This window comes from Talpa occidentalis, unplaced genomic scaffold, assembly GCF_014898055.3.
Source record: "Talpa occidentalis isolate TD23 unplaced genomic scaffold, MPIMG_talOcc4v2.1, whole genome shotgun sequence".
Classification (NCBI taxonomy): Eukaryota; Metazoa; Chordata; class Mammalia; order Eulipotyphla; family Talpidae; genus Talpa; species Talpa occidentalis.
Window position 1 is genome coordinate 6963793 of NW_026555331.1, and position 11117 is coordinate 6974909.

Here is an 11117-nt window from a genome sequence, read left to right on the forward strand (position 1 = left end):
AAACAAATACTCCACCCAGAAAGCAGAAGAGTCAGAGGCACGAGAAGTCCCTTCTCTCCTGCAAGTCCTCTGAGCAGAGGTCACAAGGACTACCCAGGGGGGAGTGGGGAATGTTCCTTGTTAACACCTGGCTTGAGACCCAACAATAACACCCAACCTATTGCCCTGCAGAGCTCTTGGTTCTGCCTCTTGGAAGTCGTTCCTTTTCCAAGATCTGCCTGGGACACCTTCATACATAGACGTTGGAGACATGTCCTTTCTTGGGGACCAAGCAGCTATGTCTGCCTCCTTCCTGCCCACAGGTATACCCGATGTTAGCATGGACTGCTGACTCTTTTGGTGACATAACTTTCCCACATTCTTACCTGTTTGACTGTAAACAGCATCATGTACCAATCACCACATCCACAATTCCTTTCTAGGTATAACTCTCTTTATACTTCATTGCAGGTATCTGGAATTTATCTGGCTTCAATAGGAGAACCACATGTATGATGTCATTGCTCCAAGTCATTTGGCCCAAATGAAAAGATTTGATTGGTGCCATCTCAATTCAGAGGTTTTTTCATAGAGGGACCATAGCTTCCTTGCCACAAGGCTGAATTTTAATCAGACTTTGTCATTAAAAAGCAGTTCAGTTTTATCTTTTATTTTTTTTTTTTTTTTTTTTTTGGAAATCAGAATCAATTATACCCCGCAGTACTCTGAGTCCTCAAATTTCTGGACAGATCTCCCTTTGATTTCTCCAAGATGGACAATTGTCTTCTAAGCTCAACATCCATTTCTAATACCTCATTAGATGAGGCCCTTCACAGCTGCAACCCGGCCTGGGAGTAACCCTTTTTGCCTAAAGCCACAAATTCATCCAGGAACGTATCAGTCTTCCCAGTGATCTCAGGTGACAGTTTTGCCAAACGCATTGTCTCTAAATAACATGGCACCACTTTTCCATCCTGCAATACCATTGTTTTGCTTCCTGCTCCTCAATCCCAGAGTTATTGCCCCATAATTTCGATTTTTTGCTGCTGTTGCACCTCAAATTTAAATTCCAATTGTTGTACCCATCAGCTTAGCTTAAGTAATGCTGGAATAATGACAACAAGCCTCGAATCGAAAGATTTATCCCTTGCTTAAGTCCTTGGCCTTCGGGAGTTGGCTGAGATTTTATTCCATATCCTCTATTCCATCCAGGACTAGGATGGGAAACATGGCATCGCCTGCACTTGTGATGGAGCAAAAGGCAAAAATGGTACCTGTTCCTCAGAGGAAATAGTATTGAGGGTTCTACTCACAAAGTGCCATGGGTGTGTCTGACTTCAATGGGGGAACAATGTTCTCTTCTCACAGGAAGAACAACAAAGACATCCACAGTGAGGACAAGGTATTTTCCAACATGTATATGGAATTAGCTGCAGAGTAGAGAAAGGGAGGCAAGGAAAGAGGGTATCAGAGGACTCAACACAAACCTGCCTTAAACCTCAACTAAAGATTTGCAAGAGGGATGAAGAGGATTGGCACACCTCAAAATTAAGTCTTCACATTATTTGCTATTCCTGTATTCACTGGCAGATTCAAGTGGAGAGTAACAGTGTAAGATTGAAATTTTAAAAATCTTTTGCCTCTATAAAGAAAATAAAGCTCCAGTTTCTATTTTACAGAAATCTTATTAAGGAGTTGGCACTCCTCCAAGAAAAATAAGACAGAAAGCATTCAAAATCCTTTCATTCCAAAGTATTCCTGCTAGGAGCTATTTGATGAGTACACCTCTCTATTTTTGTCTCTGTTTACAATTTTCCAGTAAAACATTTGTTTTAAATGTCCCTGGGCTTGGAATTAGCTTTAACATACATCAGTCTTAAGCTATTCTTTGCAGAAGCTACTGTTTAAGTACAGTGACATCAACATTGCGATAATATTAAGTTACTTACCTGCTCTGGATTTCTTTTTCCCTGTCTTTGAGATAGGATAACGACTCTTACCTGACAAGGTCGTTATGAAGCTTTAAATAGCTGGTATACATAAAGCACCTACAAGAGTACCTTGCACATGGTAATGACTCAATAAATAATCATCCCCATACATTGCTGGGGTTACTGATTACACTTTTTCATGATTACTGTTGAGGCATAGGTCTAGAGGATTTGAATTACTCTTCAAAATAGTGCAAGGTTCTATTCAGTAACCTTAGAGCATCTGGAAGGAATAATTTGGCTGCTGATTTTGAGTGCATCTGACAAGCACAGCTTTTGCAGCTCTCCTGGAAGCTTGAGTGTTACTGTAACTTAACAAAACCCACATCTCTAGCTGTTAGTTCATTATGTCTATTAGCCTCTAGCTTGACCCAAATTGTCGGTCCAACAGAAGACTGAATGGTTCCCCCAAGGCAAAATCTTGGGTTGCAGGGGGTGGATCATGAACCCGACTCTCGAGGCGAAGGGAGAGCTCACTCAACCATGCTGCAGACTTTCATACCAATTCTGACATAAAATATCAAAAGAAAATTCCACCTCCAATTCCACAGTAGTTCTGGAGGAGCTGGAGGGCCCTTCATATACAGACGCCTTCCACAAGACCGCATGCCACATGAGTCAGAGTCACAGAAAGGACAGCCCACCACCTTCCTGGAGGCAGCTCATTCATTCTTCCTTAGTTACCACAAATAGTCTAGGTCATTATTTTAGAATTCTTTAAGTCTCTTGACTTAAAATGGTGAGGAAGCAAAAACACTGATATCAATGATAATAGTAAAAATGAAGAAAGTCTCCTGAGTCTTTGCATTATACTCTACTGTAGTATGCACATGTGTGAATCTATGAATGTGTACCCATATTGATTCCTACTAGGTGGACTTTTAAAAAATTAATTATCAGTTTCTGAAAGTACATGGGACAACTTTCCAGTAGTGACAGTCACATGTGGTAAGGCCATCAAAGACTTGGACGCACTATAAAAAGACTACTGGAGACAGAGGCTCACTGAATTAGATTTTCCAATGGTAAGAATTTCATGCTACTTGCATGAGCAATTCCACAAATTTTAGGTGTAAATTTTATATTACTTTCCAACAAATCCATTGAATAAAACTTGCTGCTATATCAAACCCCCAAATTTTCAGTAATTTCTTGCTCGTGTAATAGTCCAAATGAAATGTTTTTCAGTGGACATCAGCTTTCCCCTCCATAGAGTGACTTAGGGATCCATGCCTGGTTATAAAATGGAAACAAGAACTTACTCTTCTAAAGGTGGTTTCCCTAGTACTTCCAGAAGATCCTTAAACACCAATTTAACTTTCTGTACCTCTTCAGATATAGCTGGGAGTAAAGAGAAAAGGGGGAAAAAGGACACAAAATCTTTATATTAACTGTGGAATCCGAATAGATTGGATTGTTTGAAATGAAACAGATGTCATCTCCAGGTTTCAGTGAAGGAGTGTATATGAAATAGAGAGGATTCGGAGAACAGTTTCATATGTAAAATATTATAAATAAGCTGAACAAAGCATACGCTTTTACTTCTGAAGGAACTAATTAATAGTTTTTCTAAGGTTTGTAGTTAGTGTCCAATACATGTGTTGAATCCAGGCTTTGGATTCCAGCCTGGAACTTAGATGCTCAATGTTGTATATTACAATAAATGAGTGATTGTGATATTAGTCTAACAAGCACTTTGCAATATTTACAAATCCTTAGATTTACAAGGGTTTTTTTGACAATAAAACCCTTAACTGGTAGGCATTCAATAAACATATATTTATTTGTATAATCAGAATAATTTAAACTGTCAAAGTGGACAGAGAGGGCCTTGTACCTATAACTCAACTGCTACCTATGTTTTTACACACAATGAGTATGATACAGGCCCAAAATGTCATTTATATAAACTCCCATGTAAGTAGCGCCCTCTGATATTTTGCAGGGTAGCGCATGCACACCGGTCACTAATTTCAATACTCTTAAAAGGCGCTGAGGGAGAACAGCTGATTCACTTTGCTCATCACCAGAACTGGTTGAGCTGGTCTGGTTAAGTGGATTAATGTGATTTCTCACTTCTGCACTTCTTCCTCATGCATCACCTCCCCCTGCAAGTTTCTGTTCTGGCCAGGGATGTTGACCTTCCCAGATAGGGATGAGTACCCTCCAGTCAAGGGTGTGCTTGTCATTCTCCTGAGCCCCTCTCAGCAGTCTTGGAGCCAGAATGTCCCTCAAGTTAGGAACTGGATGTCCTTTCCCTCTTCGCAATGAGGTGCTTAAGTGACTACTCACACTTGGCTTTTGTTCTTTTGTTGTTGTTTGCTTGTTTTTAAAAGATTTATTTTATTTATACAAGAACTGGGGTACAGGTCAGATGCTGGAGGGTGAGAGGATTCACCAGAGACAGAGCAGGGAACAGAACAGGCAGACTGACGAAATACACTGCTGAGGGGAGCAGCGGGCGTGGCAGGAGAGGTCTGCTGCGCCATGTGGGACCCTCGACGGCTGGCTGGGATTGAACCTGGGCTAAAGAGCTTCACAGTGCTGCGTTCAACTGCCTGCGCCACCAGGGAGGCCCTTGGCTTTTGTTTTTTAACCAAGTTTTTATGGCTTGCCTTAGCACTTCATGAACTGGCAATGTCACAAATTCAAATGAAAACTTACTTTTCATTTTGTAGGCCTCAGCTGGGTCCTTCTATTGTTATATGCTCAACACTTGCATTCTAAAACTAAGTAGTTTTGGTTTCAGTTATGGGGGAAAAGCACTGCAAAAAGAGAGAAACACTATCCTTCCATTTAGCCGGAGTTGTGCATACCAAAACTAAGTAGTTTTGGTTTCAGTTATGGGGGAAATGCACTGCAAAAAAAGAAAAACGCCATCTTTCCATTTAGCCTGACTTGTGGATACTCAACACCTGTGATGCAGTCCCATCTCTTCCTGTTGGAGTACGAGGAGTCTCTGGTGATGACAAACAGCTGAACGAAGGGAAGCACCGCCATCCCACCAGCAGCAGCAGGGACCATCTTCCCGAATAGTCTGTTTCCAAATTAGGTGAACTGATCATCAAATCCTGGCTTTAGCCAACAACTAACCTTGTGACTGTGACCCAGTCATTTCCCTTCCTTAAGCTTTGATTTCCTCATCTGCAGAATGTAGATAACAATACCTGCTGTGTAGGATTTTTGGGAGATTAGCTGAGTTAGTGAATGGAAAATAGTAAATTTAATCCCTGATACATGGTAGATTTTTAATACTTCATTATTACCCTTTGATTTGTTATTTCTAGCCTCTGTGTAGTACTTGCATAATACTAGACATGACATGAACAATCACAAAGACGTAATAGCTTTTATCCTTCATGGAGCTCATAATATAGTCACCCATTCAATAAACAATTCTGTTTGTTAAGTGGCAGGCCCCCAGGTAGGTGTTAAGAGTTATGATAAGTAAAAGAAGAAACGAACTTGGAGCCAACTGAGTCTGCAAAACAACCAGACTGAGCCAGGAGCTGTTGAGGATGGATTCCCAGCCAAGGTCAAACAAGTTCACAGGGTAGAGGAAATGAAACCACACTGGCTGGCCACACCCAGGATGGAAATCCAAGCAATTGCCACTAGACAAACTTTCCACCAATCAGCACTGCACTGACTATAAACCTAATCAGCAAGAAGTGGCCCTAGTCCTGCCCCTTTTGCCTTTATAAGCAAGATCCCCCACCACCCTTTGGGCTTTCAGCTCAAGTGCTCACTGAGTCTATGACTTCACCTGGACTAGCAGTCCACAGTTCAGAACATGAAAAAGAGAAGTCACGCCCTTGCCCTCAAGTGGTCCACATTCTAGTGACAAGAAGCCATGAAAATACACAGAATATTTACAACATAAAATGAAGAGCTATAGCAGTGGTGAGCAGTGTGGCTGTACTCACAGACTTAGGAAGCATGGATGAGATTAACCTGGTAGAGGGGAGTGAGCAAAGCCGCACAGGTAGATGAGCCGTGTGCACAAAGAAGGTATGTTTGAGAAACTATAAGTTGTCAGTACGCATGGAGCAAAGCATTTCTTGCAGAAGGAATAGGAGACAGGGCTAAAGAAACTGGTTGAAAATGAAGCATAAAAATTCACTGAAGAAGTTTGGTTTCTTTCTTTTTTTTTTTAATAAGTAGTTTTTGTTGTTTTTTTTTTTTTTAAAGATTTATTTATTTATTTATACAAGCACTGGGCATAGTCAGAAGTGCAGGAGGGTGAGAGAATTCACCAGAGCCAGAGCGGGGAGCAGAGCAGGCAGAAGGACCGAAGTACACTGCTGAGAGGAGCAGCGGGCGGCAGGAGAGGTCTGCGCGCCATGTGGGACCCTCCTCTGGTGGCCGGGGAGCAGCCAGGGATTGAACCGGCGCTGCAGAGGCTGCGGGCAGCTTCGCAACCCAGCGCTCAACCGCTGCGCCACCGGGGAGGCCCGAAGTTCGGTTTCTTAAAGTGTTAAGCCACAGAAGACTTTTAAGCTGTTTGCAGATTAGATCAAGTTTATGCCTTTCAGAAAAGTCTTTCTGGAGTCTGGGGTATGGTGGACATTGAATTGGGTGGATCCAAGATAAAACAGTGCAAAGGCCCTGCAGTAACAGCAGCCACCGGGCTTCTGTTTCAATGACCAGAGGAAAAGATCAGTTTGGGGAGAGGGGGTTGTTTGGTCCAGATGAGGGCTTTGTGGGCTCACGCCAAAACAATGGCAGAGCGGGTGGGACAGTTTGTGGTTACCACTGCCATGTAAGAGAAAGGCCTTGTGGAACTATAGGACAGACAGAATGGGGATGAGATCAACTGACAATGATTCATCTGCTGGGGGTTTGCTGTGCACTAAAAAGATCCCATTTGGGGAAGATGATACAGGGAGTTAAGTAGCTTATCAAGAATAAATGATTTAGGGCCTCCCCTGGTGGCACAGGCGGTTGAGCGCCGCCCTGTGAAGCTGTCCACGGCCTCTGCAGCGCCAGTTCAATCCTGGCCGGCTGGCAAGGGTCCCAGATGGCAACGCAGACCTCTCCCATCGCGCCCGCTGCTCCCCTCAGCAGTCTGTATTTTGTCAGTCTGCCTGTTCTGTTCCCTGCTCTGTCTCTGGTGAATCCTCTTACTCTCCTGCACATCTGGCCTGTACCCTGGTGCTTGTATAAATAAATAAATAAATCTTAAAAAAAATAATAAACTATTTAGAAAAATACCACTGGACTTTAGATTATAGCGCCAAAGCAGACAGAGACACATGCTATCAGTTCAGATGAGTCAAACAATATTTGGTCTCTTTCTCAAGATTCCCCTTTGCATTATTTACCTCCTTTTCAGGGAGCAACATCCAATACACCTTGAGTAATTTGTCTTTTATTCACCATTACATTGGAATATCTCTGATTCTAGGTGCACAGCAGCAGCTATTAAGAAATTATGACCTTTTGTTTCCTGGATTTCCTAGGTCTTGCTCTGCTTAAGCCTCTTGTGCAATTGCCAAAGTCTTCTATCATTGCATGGGTGTGTGACCAGATAATTTCTGGTGGATTTTAGAGTAGTCTGTACTTTACCGAGAACTCATAACTTTCTTGGAACTCTGGTTCTGAGATATAAGCAAGGCAAAGTCCTCCCCTAAGAACTTTATGAAATAGGCAGAGATCCCACTTAGCTATACAGTAGATAGCGGTTTAGAAGTGTTGCAGTAGAAAGGAAGATGGACATGCAAAGTGGAACTAGACCTGATTCCTACCATTAAGGAGTGTCAGTATGATGGAAAAGGCAGATAAATCAAGCCTTAGCGGAATGGGTAATAACTGATACGTTAGATCATCAGGTGCTATGGGAGAAAGGAATAGCAAAAGCCAACCCTTGTGTGGATGTTCAGGAAGTTTTCTTAGGTGGCATGTGCACAAATCTCAGAACACATAGTCTTCTGCAAAGACGGTCCAAAGCAAGATAAATACCAAGTGCTTTGGAAATGGGCTCATTCATTCTGAGTAGGTTCAGCAAGACTTTTTGAAAGAGACTACATTTTAGTTAGAACTTAGAAAGTGAATTAGTTCCTGGAAAGATAGTGCATATGTTTGAGGAACCTTGGTGATGTCCCTTACCAAAATCAGGTTTAGATTTGAGCTAATAAGACAGAGAGGGAGACAGACACAGAGCTTTTAAAAAGCTAACTGCAAATCTAGATTTAAATAGTTCTACAGCACTCAGGAAACACCAGAAGGCAGTAGCTAATTAAGAGCTAAATTAGTTTTCCTCTAAGTTAGAGGAAAGGGCTCTGCACACAAGTTTGAGAAATGATGAGGGCACCAGCTTGTCTGGGACAGCGGAGGCCACAGGCACCTTGCGGGCTGTGAACACGCTCTCCTACTCGTGGAGGCTGGGTAAAGGCTGGTTAGCTGCGCGAATCTTTGCTCAGCCAGCTAGACATTTTGGCAGACCTGGAGCTCCTCACCACTGTGTTTACACTCTAACCAACACTTGAGAAATTCAGGTGTCCCCAAGGCAGTGCTTGTTCAGGTGTCATTCAGGAACCCCCAAAGCTGCACCAAAGCTGTCCAGTCCTGGACCTCCCTGGTGGCGCAAGGGGTTAAGCACCGCACAATGAAGCAGTCCACAGCCTCTGCAAAGCGAGTTCCATCCCCCGCCAGGGAGCTACCCTCATGGCAGCAGCAGACCTCTCCTGTCTTCCCCTGCTCCCCTCAGCAGTGTATTTGTCAGTCAGCCTGTTCTGCACCCCACTCTGTTTCTGGTGAATCCTCTCAACCCCTCCCCCCACATCTCTGGCCTGTACCCCAGCTCTTGCATGCATAAATAAATAAATCTTAAAAAAACAACAAAAAACTGTCCAGTCCTTCAGCCCAGACCTCTAAACCTCTCAGGGACGGGAGGTGGATGGGAAGTGAAAAGGGATCCACAGATAGCAAAGGAAGTAAGTCGGAGGGGTGTCTGGACAGCCCCCCTCTGGGGAAGGTCACCAGGACAAGCGTCCTGCGGAACGTGAAGCCTGGGCCTCTGCCCCTACCTGACCCTGAGCAAGTTATTTAATCTTTTAATCTCTCTGCGTCCTGTGTGCCCACTTGTAAAATAAGAAGGTTGTGTGGACTAATACTAACAATTAAGTGTTCAGGGTCTACCCCGTGCGGGATAAGGCGCTTTCCACGCGCTGTCAGTCCTGGCAAGCCCGCGTGGATTCACCGCCAGCCCCCCCAGACCCTCAGCTCAGAGCCTGGGCACCACGTGCGGATCACACAGCAGTGGCGAGGGCGGGGGCCACACCAGCCAACGTGTCCAAAGACACAAAGCTGCCTTGTAACCTCAGATCGACTCCGCTTCGCCGCCCCTGAACTGCGGCCGCGGGGTCCCAACCCTCGGGCCCCTGCTCCCCAACTTCCCGAGCCACGCGCCCCTCCCACGACCGGGCATGCTCAGTTGCTAGGGGAGACTTTTCGCGCGGCCTGGGGAAATTTTTCACGCGGCTCTGCCAGGCGCCGCCCCGCCCACAGCTCCTCCTCACCGGATTGGTGGAAACTCAGGGAGGCGACGAGGCGGCACCGATGACCTCCCCCCTCCCCCAGCTCTCTGGGCGCGCGCGTTCCGTGCGTGCGTGCGTGCGTGCGTGCGTGTGAGTGAGCACGTGAGACCCCGGAACGTGCCCAGAGGGCCGGGGCGGGGGGTGCAGGAAATGGGAGGCGAGGGGCGGGGCTGCCGTTGCCATGGCAGTGACGTCAGGCGTCGGGGAGCGAACCCGGCCCCTTCCCCACGCGCGCGCGCGCACATCCCGCGACAGGCTCACGCGCGCGCTCGCCGCTCCGCGCCGCCACCCTGAGGGAAAGGTCAAACTCAAGGCGAGGGCGCGGGGAGGCCGCAGCGGGCGCCGCGGCGCGCGCGCCATGACGGACGCGGCCGAGCGACTCTCGCCGCCGTCGCCGCCGGGCGAGCGGCCGCTCCCGCCGCGCCCCCTCCCCGCGCCCGCGCGCCCCCGCGCCCCTCCCCCGCCGCGGGCGCGCGGCCGGGCCGCCGAGGGTGGGGGGCGGCGGCGGCGCCCGGCCCCCCGCGCCCGGCCCGCGCCCGGCCCGCGAGCCCCGCCGGGGAGCGCGGCGCGGCCGGGTCGGGGCCGCGGCCCGGCGAGCGCGCCCCGGGGCCCCCGCGGGCGCTGACAGGGCCGGGCCCCGCCTCTGGGGGCGTCGCGCGCGGCCGGGCCGTCGGGGCCGGGGCCGGGGCCGGGCGGGGGGCGGGGCGCGGCAGGTGGGCGGCGGGCGGGGCGCCAGGTGCGCGGGGGGCAGGCGGGCGGGGCCGCGGGGGCGCGGCCCGGGGCGCCGCCGCCCGCCCGCCCGGGGCCCCCCAGCCGCGCGCGCGAGCCGGGCGGGGGCCCGTCGGGCCGGGCCGGGCCGGGCCCGAGCGGGGCGGGCGTCGCGGCTGTGCTTATTTTAGGACTAAGTGATTTTTTTTTTTTTCCGCAAAAAGTTACTTGGAGAGAGGAGCTGCGGGGCGCCGGGGCTCTGCCCCGCGGGCCGGGCGACCCCGCGCCCCGACGCCCGGACCGAGCCCCGGACTGGAGAGCGAGGACGCCGGACGCGGAGCCCCGAGGCGGCGTGTCCCGTGAGCTCCGGCCCCGGGGCGGGGACCCGCCGCGCGGGCGCCTCCCGGGCCGAGGCCCCGACCCCGGCACCCCGGCGGGGAGCGGCCCGGAGCCGCCCCCAGCCCGTGAGTACTTGGCTGCGGCCCCCCGAGCCTTGCTGGCCCCCCTCATCCTCCGCTCCGAGCCCGGTGCTGCTCGGAAAACACTAGAATGAATTTCCCACCCTGGAGCTGCTCCCCGTGTGTCAGGCACTTTTAAACTGTGCGCACAGCTCGCTCACTCGCGCTCTCTTCCTTTTTTTTTTTCTTGCCGTGTTTGGAAGTTGCGTGGACAGGCCAGGGGTAGCAGTTGTGACTTGATAGGGATTTTTTTTTTTTTTTTGAACGTAGGTCTGGCTTTCAGCGGTTATGCCAAGTGGGGAAGGTGTTTGAGTGTTTAAATCTCATGCAAGAGAAACCTCCTGGTCTGTGCAAGGTGCAGGGCTGGGATGGCAGAAAATGTCTGCAGGAGCCGCCGAGGGTAAGAGCACAAGCAGGACTCCGGGGTGGGGGGGTGGGTGTTA

General features: G+C 48.8%; 1 long non-coding RNA gene across 1 annotated transcript in view; it reads left to right on the forward strand.

Moving 5' to 3' along the window:
• Positions 1–10706: 10706 nt before the first annotated feature.
• LOC119237121 (uncharacterized) overlaps positions 10707–11117 on the forward strand; it is a 37501-nt gene continuing 37090 nt past the window's right edge. The window contains exon 1 of the long non-coding RNA XR_008550507.1: positions 10707–11074. This is a non-coding gene — a long non-coding RNA (uncharacterized LOC119237121). The remainder of the gene's footprint in view (positions 11075–11117) is intronic.